Source organism: Cervus canadensis, chromosome 20 (assembly GCF_019320065.1).
Source record: "Cervus canadensis isolate Bull #8, Minnesota chromosome 20, ASM1932006v1, whole genome shotgun sequence".
Lineage (NCBI taxonomy): Eukaryota > Metazoa > Chordata > Mammalia > Artiodactyla > Cervidae > Cervus > Cervus canadensis.
The window spans coordinates 56,347,034-56,364,038 of record NC_057405.1 but is presented as its reverse complement, the minus strand read 5'-3'; the positions used below and the strand labels follow the sequence as shown (position 1 = coordinate 56,364,038).

General features: G+C 41.6%; 1 protein-coding gene across 6 annotated transcripts in view; it reads left to right on the top strand.

The window, feature by feature from the left end:
- Positions 1-17,005, top strand: part of SCML4 (Scm polycomb group protein like 4) — a 104,522-nt gene that overhangs the window by 40,945 nt on the left and 46,572 nt on the right. The gene's annotated exons all lie outside the window — the stretch shown is intronic.

Here is a 17,005-nt window from a genome sequence, read left to right as displayed (position 1 = left end):
GAATTCAACCTCTGTCCCTTTGGCTCTCCACAGTTCTTCCAACTGCTGGGAAATAGATGCAGTGGGGTAGGGGGAAGGTGACTCAAAGTTTTTTGGGGGTCACTGGTTTTAGTAAAAGAAGCTTTTATTCGGCCACCTCTTGCAGCAAAGTCTTCCATCACTGGCTCTTTTCCTAACAAAGAGAGCTTCCTTTTTCTCATGGACACACCAGTTCCAGAACTGTCTCTCTGAAGCTGGCCCAGGGCAGGTCTCTCTGCTCAGCTACCTGTACAGTTGCTGGGGTCTGGAAATGGCATCTGGAAGGCTGGAACAGGGCAGCCCTTCTGCATGCTAAGGCCAGGGAGTGAATCTAGGAACTGAAGAAACACACAGAAAACTTTTCTCTCCTATTTGCCCTTTCTCCTGCTCCCCTGGGAGCTGTGACCCAAGAATGAAAATTACCGACAGACACAGCATTTCTGTGGCCAGGAAAAATGGAAATTCACTCCGTGGAATGAGCCCAACTTTGCAGTTTTCCCATCTCTTGAAAAGGGCAGTTTTCAGTGCTCCCAATGCTCAGAGACAACTCAAGGCAGGAAGAAAGTTTTGGGAACACTTAGCTGACACACAGCAGGTGGATCTTACTCCCATGCCTCATAAGGTCTCTTTTTTGAGGATAACAGGCCACCACTCTTCCTTTAGTCCATCTCCCATATATTTGAGGGAATTGTGGGAATTACTTCAGGCCAGCAGCTCCCAGATATCTCCCCAAGCCACGGGCTTCATGTTCTAGGAAAACAGCTCCAAACCAGATGCCAGTCTGCATGAAGTCCTGACCTGTTGATGGTGACAGGAGAAAAATATCTAAGTCTTCACAGACTAAAGGAACATCTTTTATTCTGAAATATCTGCTTCTTGCTATTTTGTTGTTAAAAGTTTATAAAGTGCTGTATGTTGCAAAGGTTTGGTAATCTAAAAAAAATAATGTCCTTACTTGGCAAAATAAAGTTAACAACCTGTTAAGTCTCTCTGATTTTATTTTGGCAGTTTCTTAGACCCTGAAGCCCCATTTTACCATTAACAAAGTGGTTTTAATTGTGGAGAAGTCAACAAGGCAACTGTAAGGTTTGATTTCATTTACCAAATGGCCACTCATTTGGGCAATTTTAACTATCTGGGATACAGTTGAGGAGCCAGAGTTGTTAAAAATAAAAATTCCTGAACAAGTGAAATAAAATTACTTGGTCTATCCTTTAAGATCTTGTACTTTATTACTAAGAAAATGCTTCCAAACCCTCCCTCAGAGTCTATTTACCTTTGTTGTAGACATATTTCTTACAAGTTTGATTATCACAGTTTAATAGCCTTCGATTTAAAGGGGAAGATATTTGGGGAAGATAGCATACACAGCTGGGTACTGAAAGTATAATTATATGATTTCATATTAATAATTTAGAACAATAATATTATCAATGTTATAAAATAATAAATAATATAACTTATTATATCAGTACATTATCATGATATATTTATGTTAGCAATATTATCATCATAAAATGACAAATGTTGAGCCTTTGACAGGCTTTTCCCCAGGAGATTCTGAGGAGGCCCTGTTGTAGCGACTGTATCCCCGGTTTGTGCTCACTGACATTTGCCACTTCCTGCCTAGTGCTGTCCCAAGCGGCTTGGTCAATCACCTCTGTGTCCCAGCACACATGGAAAATCTCTCAGGTCCAAGTATGAGGACAAGCCTCTCCCTTTGAGACCCAAGCACAGCTGAACATGGGCTGTGACATTTTTTTTTTTTTCTCTTTCTTTTTTTAATTTTTTTAAATTATGAAAGTATGATAACACATATACAGACTTGGAAAATACAAAACAAAGTTACATATAGTTCCACTATATATTACAATTACTTTTTAAGTAGATAAATTAATATTTTTAGTTGGAGTTTCAATATCAAACTCTCAAAAAATTAATAGAATGAATATACAGAAAAATGAAGGATATAGTACACCTGAAAAGCACCATGAACCAATTCAACATAATTAACATTTATACAATTTTCACACAACTCTGTAGCTTATTTGATACATCATAGTTTGTACCTCTTACTACCCTGCCTCTATATTGCCCCCTCACTCCTTCCCTTTCCCCACTGGTAATGACCAATTTGTCCTCTGTATCTGTGAATCTTCTTCTTTTTTGTTATGTTTACTTCAATTATTGTATTGTTTATCTCTCTATGTTCATTAAGTCTTCTAGTTCTTTGTTAAATATTCCTTGTATCTTCTCCATCATCTTTATCATTATTCCTCTGAAGTCTTTTTCAGGCAGATTGCCTATCTCCTCTTCACTTAGTTGTTCTTCTGGGAGTTTATCTTGTTCCTTCGTCTGGAACATATTTCTCTGCTGTCTCATCTTGTCTAACTTTCCGTGTTTGTGGTCTCTGTCTGTCAGGCTGCAGATGTGTGGTCCCTCTTGCTTCTAGGGTCTGTCCCCTGGTGGGTGAGGTTGGTCCGGGGTTTGTGCAGACTTCCTGCTGGGAGAGACTGGTGCCTGCCCACTGGTGGGTGGAGCTGGCTCTCACCCCAGTGGTGGGCAGAGCTGTGTCATGGGGTATGTTTAGAGGCAGCTGTGCACTCAGGACAACTTTAGGCCGCTGTTCTGCTGATGGGTGGGGCTGTGTTCCCACCTGTTGGCTGTCTGGTCTGAGGCATTCCAGCGCTGGAGGCTGCAGACTATTGGGTGAGACCAGGTCTGAATGCCAAGATGGCAACCTCTGGAAGAGCTCACACCAATGAATATTCTCTGGGGCCTCCACTAGCAATGTCCTTGCCCCCACAGTGAGCCACAACTGACCCCCACCTCCCCAGAAGACCCTCCAAGGCCTGCAGGTACATCTGGCCCAGGGTCCTATGGAATCTCTAGGTCCCAGTGCACACAAAACCTTGTGTGTGCCCTCCAAGAGTGGAGTCTCTGTTTCCCCCAGTCCTTTGTAGCCCCTGCACTCAGGCCCTGCAGGCCTTCAAAGTTAAATGCTCTGTGGCTCCTCCTCCAATGCCAGACCCTCGGGCTGAAGAGCCTGATGTGGGGCTCAGAACTCTCACTCCTGTGGGAGAACTTGTGTGATAAAATTATTTTCTAGTTTGTGGGTCACCTACCTGGTGGGTATGGGATTTGATTATATCGCAAAAGCACCCCTCCTACTGTTTCACTGTGGCTTTTTCTATGTCTTTGGACGTAGAATATCTTTATCAGCAGGTTCCAGTCTATTTAGTCGATGGTTGCTCAGAAGTTAGTTGTGATTTTTGGTATATTCGTGAGAGGAGGTGAGCTCAAGTCCTTCTACTCCACCACCTTGTCTCTCTCTCACTCCTATCTAAACAGTAAATGCAGCCAACTCTGCCTTCAAAATACATCTAGAATCCAGCCCCTTCTGGTCCAAGCCACCATCACTTCTAGCCTGGATTACTGCAACAGCTTCTGCTGTTGGCCTCTTCAATCCATCCTCAACGTGGCAGCTCTGAGATCCTCAGAAAATAAGGCTTGAACACCTGGAGGCTGTGGCCGAGACAAAGCCAAACATCCTCCGAATCTTAGCTCCTTTTCCGGGGTGTGACATTTAACCCTCTCTCTGTGTCTTGAGAATAACAGGAGCAAATTACAGGCAGAAAAGGAAGAGTCTAACTAGCGGTCAGATGTCAGTGCTCCAGAGTTCATGGGTCAGCCCTCCGCCCAGGGCCCATCTGGCTATGTCTCTTGGCCTAGGTCTGCAGCCACTTTGCTGGGGCATGCTCACTACTGTGAGAGCATCATTTTATGGCCTTATTGCCCCCTTCTCATCCCAGTCAAAGGAAGGAAAAATCTCTTAACATAATTTCTCTTTAAGAGCCATGAAAACAACCTTCCTCGTTATCAAATAGAACATTTACATCTCAGTTTGAAGAATCTGCTGTTGATTTAGGTTGTCAGTTCAGAGACTCCCCAAGGCCAACAGGTAGACTTTCCTCACACTTCATGACTAAGGAGACCATCGAGGTCTTTTTAAAAAGATAAAGAGAGAGGATCTGCTCCAGGGACAAACACTAGCTTCCATTCAGTAGACATAGCTGATTATAATGGTTCCAAATAGCAGAATTTTCAGCTTCTGTGTCTTTATAATTTAAGCAGGAGAAAAAAGTGATGGGTTTTTAGGATAGCCATTTGTCCCCAATACACAATAACAGTAATCAATACTAATAGCAATAATAGTCATGAGTAACACTGAACACTTCTACATTTGAGTCTCTGAGCCTAAGCACTATATATATATGTATTTCTTATATATCCTTGGTAGTTCCATAGTGAGAGGAGTCAGAAAAGTGGCAGGAATTAGGCAGGAATTAATCACGCCCTGCAGTCTGAGGCCACATAACTGTCAGGTCAGGAGCACTCTAAACTCTCAGTAGACTCTTTGCATTATTGTTCAGAGTAATATTTATGTTTCATGATTCAAAAAAGAGTAGATTACTTTGTTCTGTTTAACAAGCTGAGAAAAGTGTAACATGTAGAAAGAACATCATCCCCAAAATATTAAAAACAAATTCAACGGCTGTAACAAAGACTGAGGAACAGTGGCTTAAGGATGATAGAAACTAGTTTTTCTCTCACGTTACCGCCTGGGAAGGCCATCCGGGGCTGCTCTGATGCTTCCACGGTGTTGAGGGCCCAGGCTTCTGTTATATCGTTGCTTCGCTGTCCTAATGGGCTTCCCAAGGGGCGCTAGAGGTAAAGAACCCACCTGCCAATGCAGGAGAGGTAATAGACGTGGGTTTGATTCCTGTTTCAGGAAGATCCTCTGAAGGAGTGCACAGCAACCCACTCCAGTGTTCTTGCCTGGAAAATCCCATGGACGGGGGAGCCAGGCGGGCTACAGTCCATGGGGTCGCACGACTGAGGTGACTACAGCCGTGCTACCGTAAGATACAGTCTCTACTTCATGCTCTGAGGTGGCTCCTCCAGGTCCCACAAGCCGACTAGTCCAGCCAGCAGAATGGGGACAGACGTAGTGGAGGACACACTGTTCCTCCTTAAGGATAAAAGCTTCAAAATTGCACACAATCCTCACGCTTGAACTCACTGGCCAGAACTCACTGAGTCACTTGGCCACACTTAGCTCCACAGGAGGTGAGAAAATGTAGTGCTGAGTGACAAGGTGATGAGCTAAAATTCAGGGATCTCATTAATTAATGAAGAAAGGGGTATGGATATTTGGGAGGAACTAGCAATCCCTGCTAAAAATTTAAAGGACAGTCTTCCATTAACTGGAAAATTAACTTTATAAAGAAAGTAATTTTCTAAAGAACATGGGTAAATACAGCATTTGGTTTTGTTCCTCCTTTTTTATTGTCATCCTTTCCCCACTGAAAAAGTGTGTGTTCTTGACACTGTAACAAGGATGTCAAATTCCCAGAAATCTCAATTATGAGAATGCTCAAGCTGAAAGTAGAAAGGATTTTGTTTATTTCAACACTTATTTAAAGCCTCTTTCTAAAAAGTGTTTTCGTTATAACCGCTGAATGGGTTTCAGTCCTTCTTTGATTATCCAGATCTTGTATTGCCTTGAGAGTCACAGTTATGAACACTAAATGTAGTCTAATAGTATGGAAGGGAAGAATCAACATCTAACTCTTCCTGCGCCTACTTCCCGTCCCTCACCTGCTGACGGTGCTTGTGATGTACCACCTGTGGCCATGAGGGAAATGACTACACGGGCACAAGGCCGGGGCCATTCCCTGGGACTGAACAGTGTGCAGCACCTAGGGCAGGGACCGTCTCTCCTGTGGTTTTGCTGTGACACCCCCACCCCCACCCTAGGGCTGAGCAGTGATCAGAGGTGAGGCTCAGCAGTGGGTCAGGGGCAGTGGTATCCGGTGAATGTTTTCTGATCAGCATTTTGAGTGTAACTCAGAAATGAATGTTAGTTGGTATTTTCACTTATTTTGAGGAGTAATAGAAATGTAAACAATGAAGTTGTACGTTGAAGTTTCACGCATTTGTCAAGGGTGTGATTGACTTTGCTGAATCGGATATCAGTTGGTGAAAACAAAAAGTGTTTGTTTTCACGCTGTTCACGGTGTAATGGCTACAGACAAGGCACACTTTAAGTTTAATTTGCATTTTAAGTATTTTCTCCATTACTCTCTTAAACCTGTGAGTCAACACAACAGTAAATCCAGCCCTATTTGTAGCATTTGCCAATTTCAAAGGTGTAAATATTCCCAACATGGCCAATTTCAAGGCACAAATGTAATGTTCCAGAAGGTGGAGTTGGTAAAAGATGCGCTGCAGTGTCGCTCCTGTTAACTGCATTTCCACACAGATGCAGCAGTAAAATAATTAGAAAGTGGTGATTTTGAGTATCTTGTTGCCTTTGTTTTTTTTTTTTTGCCTTTGTTTTTAATACATTTTATTTAATTAATACTCTGTAAGTATATGCACTTCAATTTTTAATAATTGCTGTGTTTAAACACAGATATTGCAAACAACGTGCAATATTCCTGAAAATTTAACAATCATATCTTGTGAACTGACATAAGCTGCTCCATCTCGCCACTGCTCTGAGCTCTGCTATGGACAGAATGCCTGTAACTGTATGTTCCACCTGCCCCCTCTTATCTGCAGGGCTGACCCCATGCCTGCTGATGCATAGAACTTAGCTGCCTCCCCCATTTCTGTAAGAAACTCAGTCATAGCAATTCACATACCTTTAAGTGTGTGGTCTCTACTAAAGGTTGTCAGGGTCACAGGACAGAGTGGACATTCCATTAAATATTTCACATGGACGGATCTGTTTTTCTGAATTCCACTTTAGCCAGTGGTGGTTATTTTTGTTTTCCTTTTTCTTCCTTCTGTCTCCTGATAACTCATGGAGTACTGGCTTCATCGTCTCCTCTCCAGATCCCCTCTGTCAGGAGGAATTTAAGTCATTCTTTTCAGTCCCACCCAGACAGAATAGTAGCACCGCCACCACCTCCTCCCCCCACCCCTGCCCACTCTGTTGCACTTCACCAGTTTCACTACCTCTCTGGGCCCAGAGGAGAATCTAAACCCAACACAGAATTCATGGGAGAAAGTTCCAGCATCCTCATGTTATTCCCATCCCATTTGCTCCCCTGAAAAACACAAGAGACTACTAGACCATTACCCTCCCATCTCTGAGCATCCTCTTCTATCTTCATTATTATGCAGGCAGTATATCGTATGGGGTAATTTTATTTTCCTTGAGAAGTTTGTGCAAAGATTGGTTAACTGGGATCTCAGATTTGACTGAGGGGCATATTCCCAAAGCAGGTCCCAAGGCTGAAGGATACTGGCCCCTCCATCCCTTGCATGTTTAATCTCTCCCAAGCGAAAGGAGAAAAAGGTGTGGGTAGACTCAGACAGGCTGACTCCTTGAAATGGAATTAGGTCATTGGCCACAAACTTCTTGTTGTTGGAGCTGATTTGCATTTCCAACAGGCAAGTTTTTCTCGACTGAAGTCTGAGGTTAAACACGGTCAGGTATTCAGTTTTCCCTAACCCCGCTTCCTGCATCGATGCAGAACCCTGAGGGAGTTTTGTGTGAAGAAATAGAGCGATCCTAAAACAGCAATGTGTCCCCAGGGAAAGCTATGGGCAGGGACGTGAACAAAGCTATCCTCCAAAGGAGTGAGAGAGGAAAACATGATTAAAAAAAAAAAAAGTGAAGGGAGGGAAAACATGATTTAAAAAAAATAGAACCCAGTATATTAGTTTCCTAGGTCTCCTGCAACAAAATACAACAAACTGGATGACTTAAAAAATAAAAAATTTTAAGAAAATTTTATTTATTTTGAATTGAAATATAGTTGATTTACAATGTTGTGTTAATTTCAGGTATACAGCAAACTGAATCAGTGATATATATATTCTTTCATACATAAGAAAATATTTATTCTATATTATATAATATAGCTATAATATTATATAATAGTATATAATTGTATATCTATTGTAATTGTATATTTTATTATATATAACAACATTAATGTTGTTGTTGTGTTTAGTCACTCAGTCATACCCAACTCTTTGTGACACTTTTGGACTGTAACCCACCAGGCTACTCTATCCATGGGATTTTTCAGGCAGCAATACTGGAGTAGGTTGCCATTTCCTCCTCCAGAAGGATCAACAGGTAAAGAATATGCTTGCAGTGCCGGAGACAAAGGAAACACTGGTTCAGTCCCTGGGTAGAATATATGTGTTTATTGTTTTTCTCTGTTTGACTTACTTCACTTAGTATGATAATCTCTAGGTCCATCTATGTTGCTGCAAAAGGCATTATTTTAATCTTTTAATCTGAATAATATTTCATTGGGTATACATACCACATCTTCTTTATCTATTCATTTGTTGATGGAACAGTAGAAACTTATTGACTCACCGTTCTGCAGGCTGGAAATCAGATCAAGGTCAGCTAGGTTGGTTCTTTCTGAGGGCTGGTAGGGAGGACCTTTTGTAGGTCTCTCTCCTAGCTTCTGGGGGCCTCAAGTGTTCTTTGGCTTGTGAATTGTCTTCCCTCTGTGCATGTTTGTCTCTGTGTCCGAATTTCCCCCTTTTATAAAGACACAGTCATAGTAAATTAGGCCCCAATCTAATGAGCTCATCTTAACTTGATCATCTGCAAAGACCCTATTTCCCAATAAGATCATATTCACTGGTGCTGGGGGTTAGGACTCTAACATCTTTTTTGGGGAGACACATTTTAATCCATAGCATTCAGTGTAATAATCTTTATCTTTTAACTAGACATTTAGTCCATTTATATTTAAAGTAGTTCTTGATAAACTTGGATTTAAATCGATATTTTGTGTATTCTATTCATCCCACTCATTCTGTGTTCCTTTTACCTGTCTTCCTGCCTTCTTTTGGATTTTTAAGTATATAATTCTTTCTTTTCTACTCCTTGAAGTTTAAGCACTACGTTTTCTAGTGTATTACTGATTGCTGTAGAAATTACAGCATGCTTACATAGTAGAGTTTTCTAAAGTTAATCTTACATTTGCTTCTTCCCAGATAATACAAGGACCTTAAAGCACTTTTAACTCGATTTATCACCGTATTTGAATATTATTGTCAACATACATCTTAATTATTTTTTGTTTTTTAATCCCCATAAACAATTATTTTTGTTTTGTAGAGTCATTTCCATTTAGATTCACTTGCACTTACCACTTAAAAATTCTTCATTCCTTTTCACATATCATACATCCTACCTGAAATCACTTTCCATTTGCCTGCAGTACATCTTTTAGAAATCTCTTTTATAGATCCTCTAGTGAGGAATTCTGTTAGCTTTTGTTGTCTAAAAGTACCTTTAGTTCATCTTCACTTTTGGAAAAAAATATTTTTTCTGGGTCTGGTTGTAGAATTCTAGGTTTTTGTTTCCTTGCAGCACACTGAAGATATTATCCTGTTTATCTCCTGGGGTACATTGTTGTAAAGAACTTAGCTATCCATCTGACTTATTGGAGTGTTCCCTCAAATAAGGTTTTGTATTTTTAAGCTAATTTTAAGATTTTTTTCTTTTTCTTCAATATTCTACAATTTCATTCTGTTGTGTCTACCTATGGATTTCTTTTTTATTTATCTTGTTTAGAATTTGTTGGACTTCATGAATCTGTGTATTAGAATTTTCATCAGCTCTGGAAAATTCTAAGCCATTATCTTTTCAAATGTAACTTCTGTTCCATTCTTTCTGAAACTCTAATGTTAAAATGTCTATATTTGCCTTGTCTGTTAACCTTCCTTCCATAGTTTTTGTGTATCTACTTTTTAATGAATTTCTTCTGACATATCGTCTGGCTCACTAATTCATTCTTTAGCTATATTTGTTGTTGTTGTTTAGTCGCTAAGTCATGTCCAACTCTTTGTGACCCCATGGACTATAGCCCACCAGGCGCCTCTGTCCATGGGGTTTCCCAGGCAAGAATACTACAGCAGGTTGTCATTTCCTTCTCCAGGGGATCTTCCCTATCCACAGATTGAAACATGTCTCCTGCCTGGCAGGTGGATTTTTACCCTTGAGTCACCTGGAAGCTATCTTTAGTATGCTGTTAGATCTGTTTATTTAGTTTTTAGTTTTAGTTATTGTATAGAAGTTCAATTTGGTTCTTTTGTAGTTTTGCTGTTATTTTCATAGTTTTCTGTTCTCCAGAGATATTTTCAAACTTGTCTTTTCTATCTTTATATAGAATATCAGAGTTGCTTTTATAATCTCAGTCTGATAATTGAAATATCTTCAGTTTTTCTAGAGTTTGATTGCTGTGTGTTTTTATTGCCCATTCTTGCTTGGTTCCTTGCTTTCTTGTGTGTTTGAGCTGTGTTATTCATTGACTTTGAAAAATTGTTTTGGAGATTTCTTTGAGACATTTCTCCAGTAATGATTTGAGTTTGTTTTTTCAGGTAATCTGGGAGCACTGCCAGATTGGGTAATTTTTAAACTAACTTCACAGCCTAAAGTTTCCTTGGTGACCCAAGTTTTGTGAATTTGGGCTGCAAACCTATGTGAGCTCTGGCTTGTGGCAATATTTTCCCAGGGATTCTGTACACCCCCTCCCCCTGTGTCAAGGCAACTTTCCTGAAAGTCCAGTGTGGGCGTGGTGAAACAGGACAAGTTTACGGCTGGCTCACCCTTACCCAGGGGTTTTAACCCTTTGGGTGAACCCTGGGATCTATGGCAATTCCAAGGCCTAGATTTCACCTGTATTTGGGCCCAATTATTCTTTATATTATATATTGTTAGCCCCTCCTACTTTTACTAATCTTACATTTTATCCATTGTCAGCAGTTGTTTTCAGTTGATCCAAATAGCATAGCTTTCTATATTCCCAGAAACAAAGCTCCAAAGATATTTAGGATGCCACATTTCTTCTAGTCAACATTCAAAATATGGCACTGACACTGGTTTTATCTCAAACTCTTTGTTTTCAAAACTGGTCTAATGCAAGGTACATAAACAACATTATGAGTTGAAAGAGAACTTAGAAACCAACAACCCGGACTTCCCTGGAAGTCCAGTGGTTAAGACTCTGTGCTTCCACTGCAGGGGGCATGGGTTCAATCTCTGATCAGGGGAACTAAGATCCCTCATGCTGTGTGGTGTAGTCAAAAATAAATAAATAAATCCAACAACCCCATCCTCATTTAGGGCTTCCCAGGTGGTGCTAGTGGTAAAGAACCTGCCTGCCAATGCAGGAGACGTAAGAGATGCAAGTTCTGTCCCTGGGTTGGGAAGATCCCCTGGAGAAGGGCATGGCAATCCACTCCAGAATTCTTGCGTGGAGAATCCCATGGACAGAGGAGTCTGACAGGTTACAGTCCATAGGGTTGCAACGAGTTGGACACAACTAAAGCAACTCAGCACTCATACACTCTCATTTAATGGCTTTGGAAGATGAAGCCCAGAGGTATTAAGTGGTTTCCTCAGAGTCCCATGTGAATTGGGGGCAGGACCAGGATTAGAATTCCAGCCTCTCTGAGTCCTGTGTTCTCTTTCCTCCCCTGCAGTTTGTTGGGCAACATGAAATCATGTCAATTCTCAGTGTCCATTTCCCAGATGAGGAAATGTGGATGCTCATCTTCTTTTCATGTCTTCTCCCAGAAGTTCTGCATAGAACCTATCTTGTGGTATTTTGCAGGTTTACTGCTTGAGTAGTAGAGGAGGAATATTTAGAATCTTAGAGACAAGCGAGTCTTCCTCAAAGTTAACTAAGTGAGCAACAAGTAAAATGCTAATGTTTTAAACTAATGTAATAGAAATATATTATCAAAACAAAGTTTATGTGAATAAATCTAGAAGTTATCTTTGCATTTGCATTTTCTCTCTCGCATCACCTTAATTTCAATTCCACAATACACTTGAATCCAACCAATTCTTTGTCTTCACTACTTTTACCCTAGTTCAGCCACCTATGTCTCTTGCCTGCACCATATGATAACCTCCTCAGTAGTGTTCCTTTCTCTATTTTTGTACCACCCCCCCCATCTACTCTCTATATAGCAACCATACTTAACTTTATAAAATAAAAGCTAGGATGTGTTTCTCTGCTTAAAATGCTCTAATTGTTTCCATACCTCTTAGAATAAAATCCAAACTCTTTAATCTGCCTGTATTTATTTACTCAGGCTGCTACAACAAAGTACCACAGTGTGGCTTAAAACAGGAGTTCTGGAGGCTAGAAGTCCAAAACCAAGATATTGGCAGGGACATGCTCTCTCTGCAGGTTCTAGTGGTTCTGAAGGTTCTTGACTCTTCTGAGCTTCTAGTGGTTGTCTGCAATCCTTGGTGTTCCTTAATTGTAGACCTATCACTCCAGTCTCTGCCTCCATTGCCATATGGCATTCTCCCTGTGTGTCTGTGTTTAGATTTCCCTCTTCTTTTAAGGACACAAGTCATTGGTATTAAGGCCCACTCTAACCCAGTGTGGCCTCATCTTAACTTGATTGCATCTGCAAAGACCCTATTTCCCAGTCAAGTCCCATTCACAGGTACTGGGGCTTAGGACTTGAACATGTCTTCTTGAGGGGGACAGGATTCAGTCTACAGCACTGATCTAGAAAGTCCTCATGATTGGGCCCTGACTACCAGGCTAACCTCATCTTACATCCTTCTGCCCTGCTTACAATTCCAGTCACCCTGGCTTCCTTGTACTTTGAAGAAGCCAAGCTTTAGGAGGTTTACACTGACCACTCTGTCTGCTTGGAAGGTTTTTCCCCAGGTTCCCTCTCGTTATTCAGATCTTGAAGTAGGTGTCTTTCCTTATCAGCCTACCCCAGTCACCCAGTTCCCTTTTATCACATCACCATATTTTACCTCTTAAAGTAGCATTTATCACAAAGTGACATTTTTGTTGTGTGTTTCTTGTTTCCCCCTACTATGATACTAGCTCATCAAGAACAATGACCTTATCTCCCCCATTCATAGCTGTATCCTCAGCACCTAGAACAGTTCCCTGCACATAGTAGATGCTCAATGAATATTTGTTGAGTGAATGACTACCTCATGGAATGAATTGTTTTCCCTTTTCAGACTTAGCTTAAATGATGCAACTTGGAAAGAGCAGCTCCTGCGTAAGCAATACTTAGGGACCATTACAAAATGTATTGGGAACATGTTTCTTCAAGGGGATCATGTGCAAGTGGGTCTTCAAAGATTGGGAAGATATGGTCCCAAGTGGGTAGGTGTAGAAAATGTAGATGGGTCCTGGGAGGAAGATGGACAATTCCCTTTCCTGCTGTGGCTACAGGAACAGGAAACTTGGGACTCATTTGTATTTCTGGAATTTCTAATAATAAAAGTATAATACCAGCAGCAATATGATAATAAATGTTTACCGAGTTCTCGCTTTGCACACTTCACATTAGCCCTGTACTAAATGTTTATACTTCATTCTTACCACATCCTTGTGAGAAGCTATCATCCTTACCTTACCGATGAGAAAAGGCAGACTCTGAAGGCTGAGTAGTAAGACTTAGCACAGAGTTAGTGAGCGACTGAGTCGGGTTTTGAACCCAGATCCAACTAGTGCCCCACTGCATGTGCCCACTGCTGTCCTGAACTTAATTGTTTTTGGCTGTGCTGGGCTTTCTCTAGTTGTGGCAAGTGGAGGGTGGGTATTCTCTAGTTGCAGTGCATGGGCTTCTCGTTGTGGCGGCTTCTCTTGTTGGCAGAGCACAAGCTCCAGAGTGCACGGCCTTCAGTAGTTATGTCAGTTAGTTGCCCCACGGCCTGTGGGACCTTCCCAGACCAGGGATCCAACCCTTGTACCCAGCACTGGGCGAATTCTTAACCACTGGACCACCAAGGAAGTCCATGAACTTATTTTTAAGTTTGGCTCTGTTGTTTCATCCTCTGCTGATATGCAGGCAACGTTGGTCGCTCAGTCATGTCCACCTGTTTGCGACCCCATGGACTGTAGCTCGTCAGACTCCTCTGTCCATGTAATTCTCCAGGTAAGAATACAGAGTGGGTTGTCATTCTCTTCTCCAGGGGATCTTCCTTACACAGGGATCAAAGCCGGGCTTCCTGCATTGTGGGCAGATTCTTTACCATCTGAGTCACCAAGGAAGCCTCTACACATGTATATACTTCCCAAATCACATTGCATATCCTTCATTTACCCACCTCTTATTGTCAATCTAACAAATACTGTTTAGTTAGTGCATCTGTTTCTGCCACACTTGCGTATTTCTAGAAAAATACTTGAATTTTACATTCTGACCCCTTCTCCTTTAGCATGCCCTGCCCACACATCTCAGTTTGTAAGTGAATTCCTTCCCAGCTGTTGTCAGTGGTTTTCTATAGCAAATGTCTTAGAGAAGGTCTTCCACTGATGACAGCGGCAACAAGAAACTCTCCAGGCCCTTACTTTGGATCTGTGAATGGAAAAGAAAGATGAGCCGCTCCCAGATTCCCCAGCCCCTTTGGTGGAGGCTCCAGCTGGCAGGGGCCGCCTCTATCCTTCTGCTTCATCCCTTCACTATACTTTAACACAGCAAAGCACAGCCAATGGCAACCAAGCCCTGGCTAAGGAATCGCCACACCCATTTGATTATGGTTTTGAATTTCAGGTAAAGGTGCCAGCGCTGACAGCATCTGTATGGGGCTGTTGGTTTTGAAGGCCAAGGGTTGGCTCTTGTATGTCAGAGCAAGGCGTCCTGGGCAGCAAATCTTCTTCCAGCCTTATGCTGCCAAGAAAGAGGCCTCTTCTTCTTCCTTCCCTTTTGTTTTACCCAGTTTATCCTGCCAGATTCTGTTTTTAAGATTTTTAAAATAAATTATATTTTAGAATAGTTTTAGATTTAGAGAAGAGTTGCAAAGATACAGAGGATTCTCATATACTAGACACCTAGTTCCCCCTATTGTTAACATCTTACATTGTTGTGTTACATATGTCGCAGCTAGTGAATTATTAACAATCAGTTCAGTTCAGTTCAGTTCAGTCACTCAGTCGTGTCCGACTCTTTGAGACCCCATGAATCGCAGCATGCCAGGCCTCCCTGTCCATCACCAACTCCCGGAGTTTACTCAAATTCATGCCAGTCGAGTCGGTGATGCCATCCAGCCATCTCATCCTCTGTCATCCCCTTCTCTTCCTGCCCCCAATCCCTCCCAGCATCAGGGTCTTTTCCAATGAGTCAACTCTTAGCATGAGGTGGCCAAAGTATTGGAGTTTCAGCTTCAGCATCAGTCCTTCCAATGAACACCCAAGACTGATCTCCTTTAGGATGGACTGGTTAGATCTCCTTGCAGTCCAAGGGACTCTCAAGAGTCTTCTCCAATACCACAGTTCAAAAGCATCAATTCTTTGGTGCTCAGCTTTCTTCACAGTCCAATTCTTACATCCATATATGACCACTGGAAAAACCATAGCCTTGACCAGACAAACCTATGTTGGCAAAGTAATGTCTCTGCTTTTTAATATGCTGTCTAGGTTGGTCATAACTTTCCTTCTAAGGAGTAAGCGTCTTTTAATTTCATGGCTGCAATCACCATCTGCAGTGATTTTGGAGCCCCCCAAAATAAAGTCTGACACTGTTTCCACTGTCTCCCCATCTATTTCCCATGAAGTGATGGGACCAGATGCCATGATCTTAGTTTTCTGAATGTTGAGCTTTAAGTCAACTTTTTCACTCTTCTCTTTCACTTTCATCAAGAGTCTTTTTAGTTCATCTTCACTTTCTGCCATAAGGGTGGTGGCATCTGCATATCTGAAGTTATTGATATTTTCTCCCAGCCATCTTGATTCCAGCTTGTGCTTCTTCCAGCCCAGCGTTTCTCATGATGTACTCTGCATATAAGTTAGATAAGCAGGGTGACAGTATACAGCCTTGATGTACTCCTTTTCCTATTTGGAACCAGCCTGTTTTTCCATGTCCAGTTCTCACTGTTGCTTCCTGACCTGATACAGGTTTCTCAAGAGGCAGGTCAGGTGGTCTGGTATTCCCATCTCTTTATTGTTAAATAATATCCCTATTTTAATGAGATTCATTACTTTTTCCCTGTTCTGTTACAGAATTCATCCAGGATACCTCATCACACATTTAGTCATGATGTCTCCTCTGGGCTATGAAAGTTTCTTAGACTTTTGTTGTTTCTGATGACATTGGCAGTTTTGAGGAGTATTGGTCACGTATTCTGTAAGAGCTTCCCTGGTGGCTCAGATGGTAAAGAATCTGCCTGCAATGAGGGAGACCTGGGTTCGATCCCTGGGTCGGGAAGATCCCTTGGAGAAGAGAATGGCAACCCATTCCAGTATTCTTGCCTGGAGAATCCCATGGACAGAAGAACCTGGCAGGCTATAGTCCATGGGGTTGCAAAGAGTCGGACACAACTGAGTGACTAACACTTTCACTTTCATTCTATGAAATATTCTGCAATTTGGGCTGGTTTGAAGTTTATCTCATGATTAGTTTGGGATTATGTTTTTAGAAAAGAGATCTCACAAGTAAGGTGCCATTACCATCATGTCTTATCAAGGGTGCATACTATTGACATGGCTTATCACTGTGGATGGTGACCTGGCTCCCCTAACTGAGGCAGTGTTTGACTGGGTTATCTCCTGTAAAGATACTTTTTCCCCCATTTCCATACTTTCCTCTTCGGAAGGAAGTCATTATGCGTGGCCTACACTCAGGAGTGAGGAGCTATGCTCCACGATAAAATACTTAGAATTTTTATACAGAGATTTGTCTATTCTCCCCATGTATTTACTTAGTCAGTCATTCATTTATGTGAGTATGGAGTCACGGATATTCAATACAGAATTTTTTTTTTTTTTTAATACTTTATCTGTTGCTTGTGTGGCTCCTGGTTTGACCATTGAAACTCTTTCAGATGACTCCTGTGTCCCTGTGACCTACCCCTTTCATTATTTGTGTATGTAGGTGGTTTTTAAATTTAGTACTTTCCTACTTTTTGGCATAGTAAGATGATCCAGGCTCATCTTGTATGTTTCCTGCC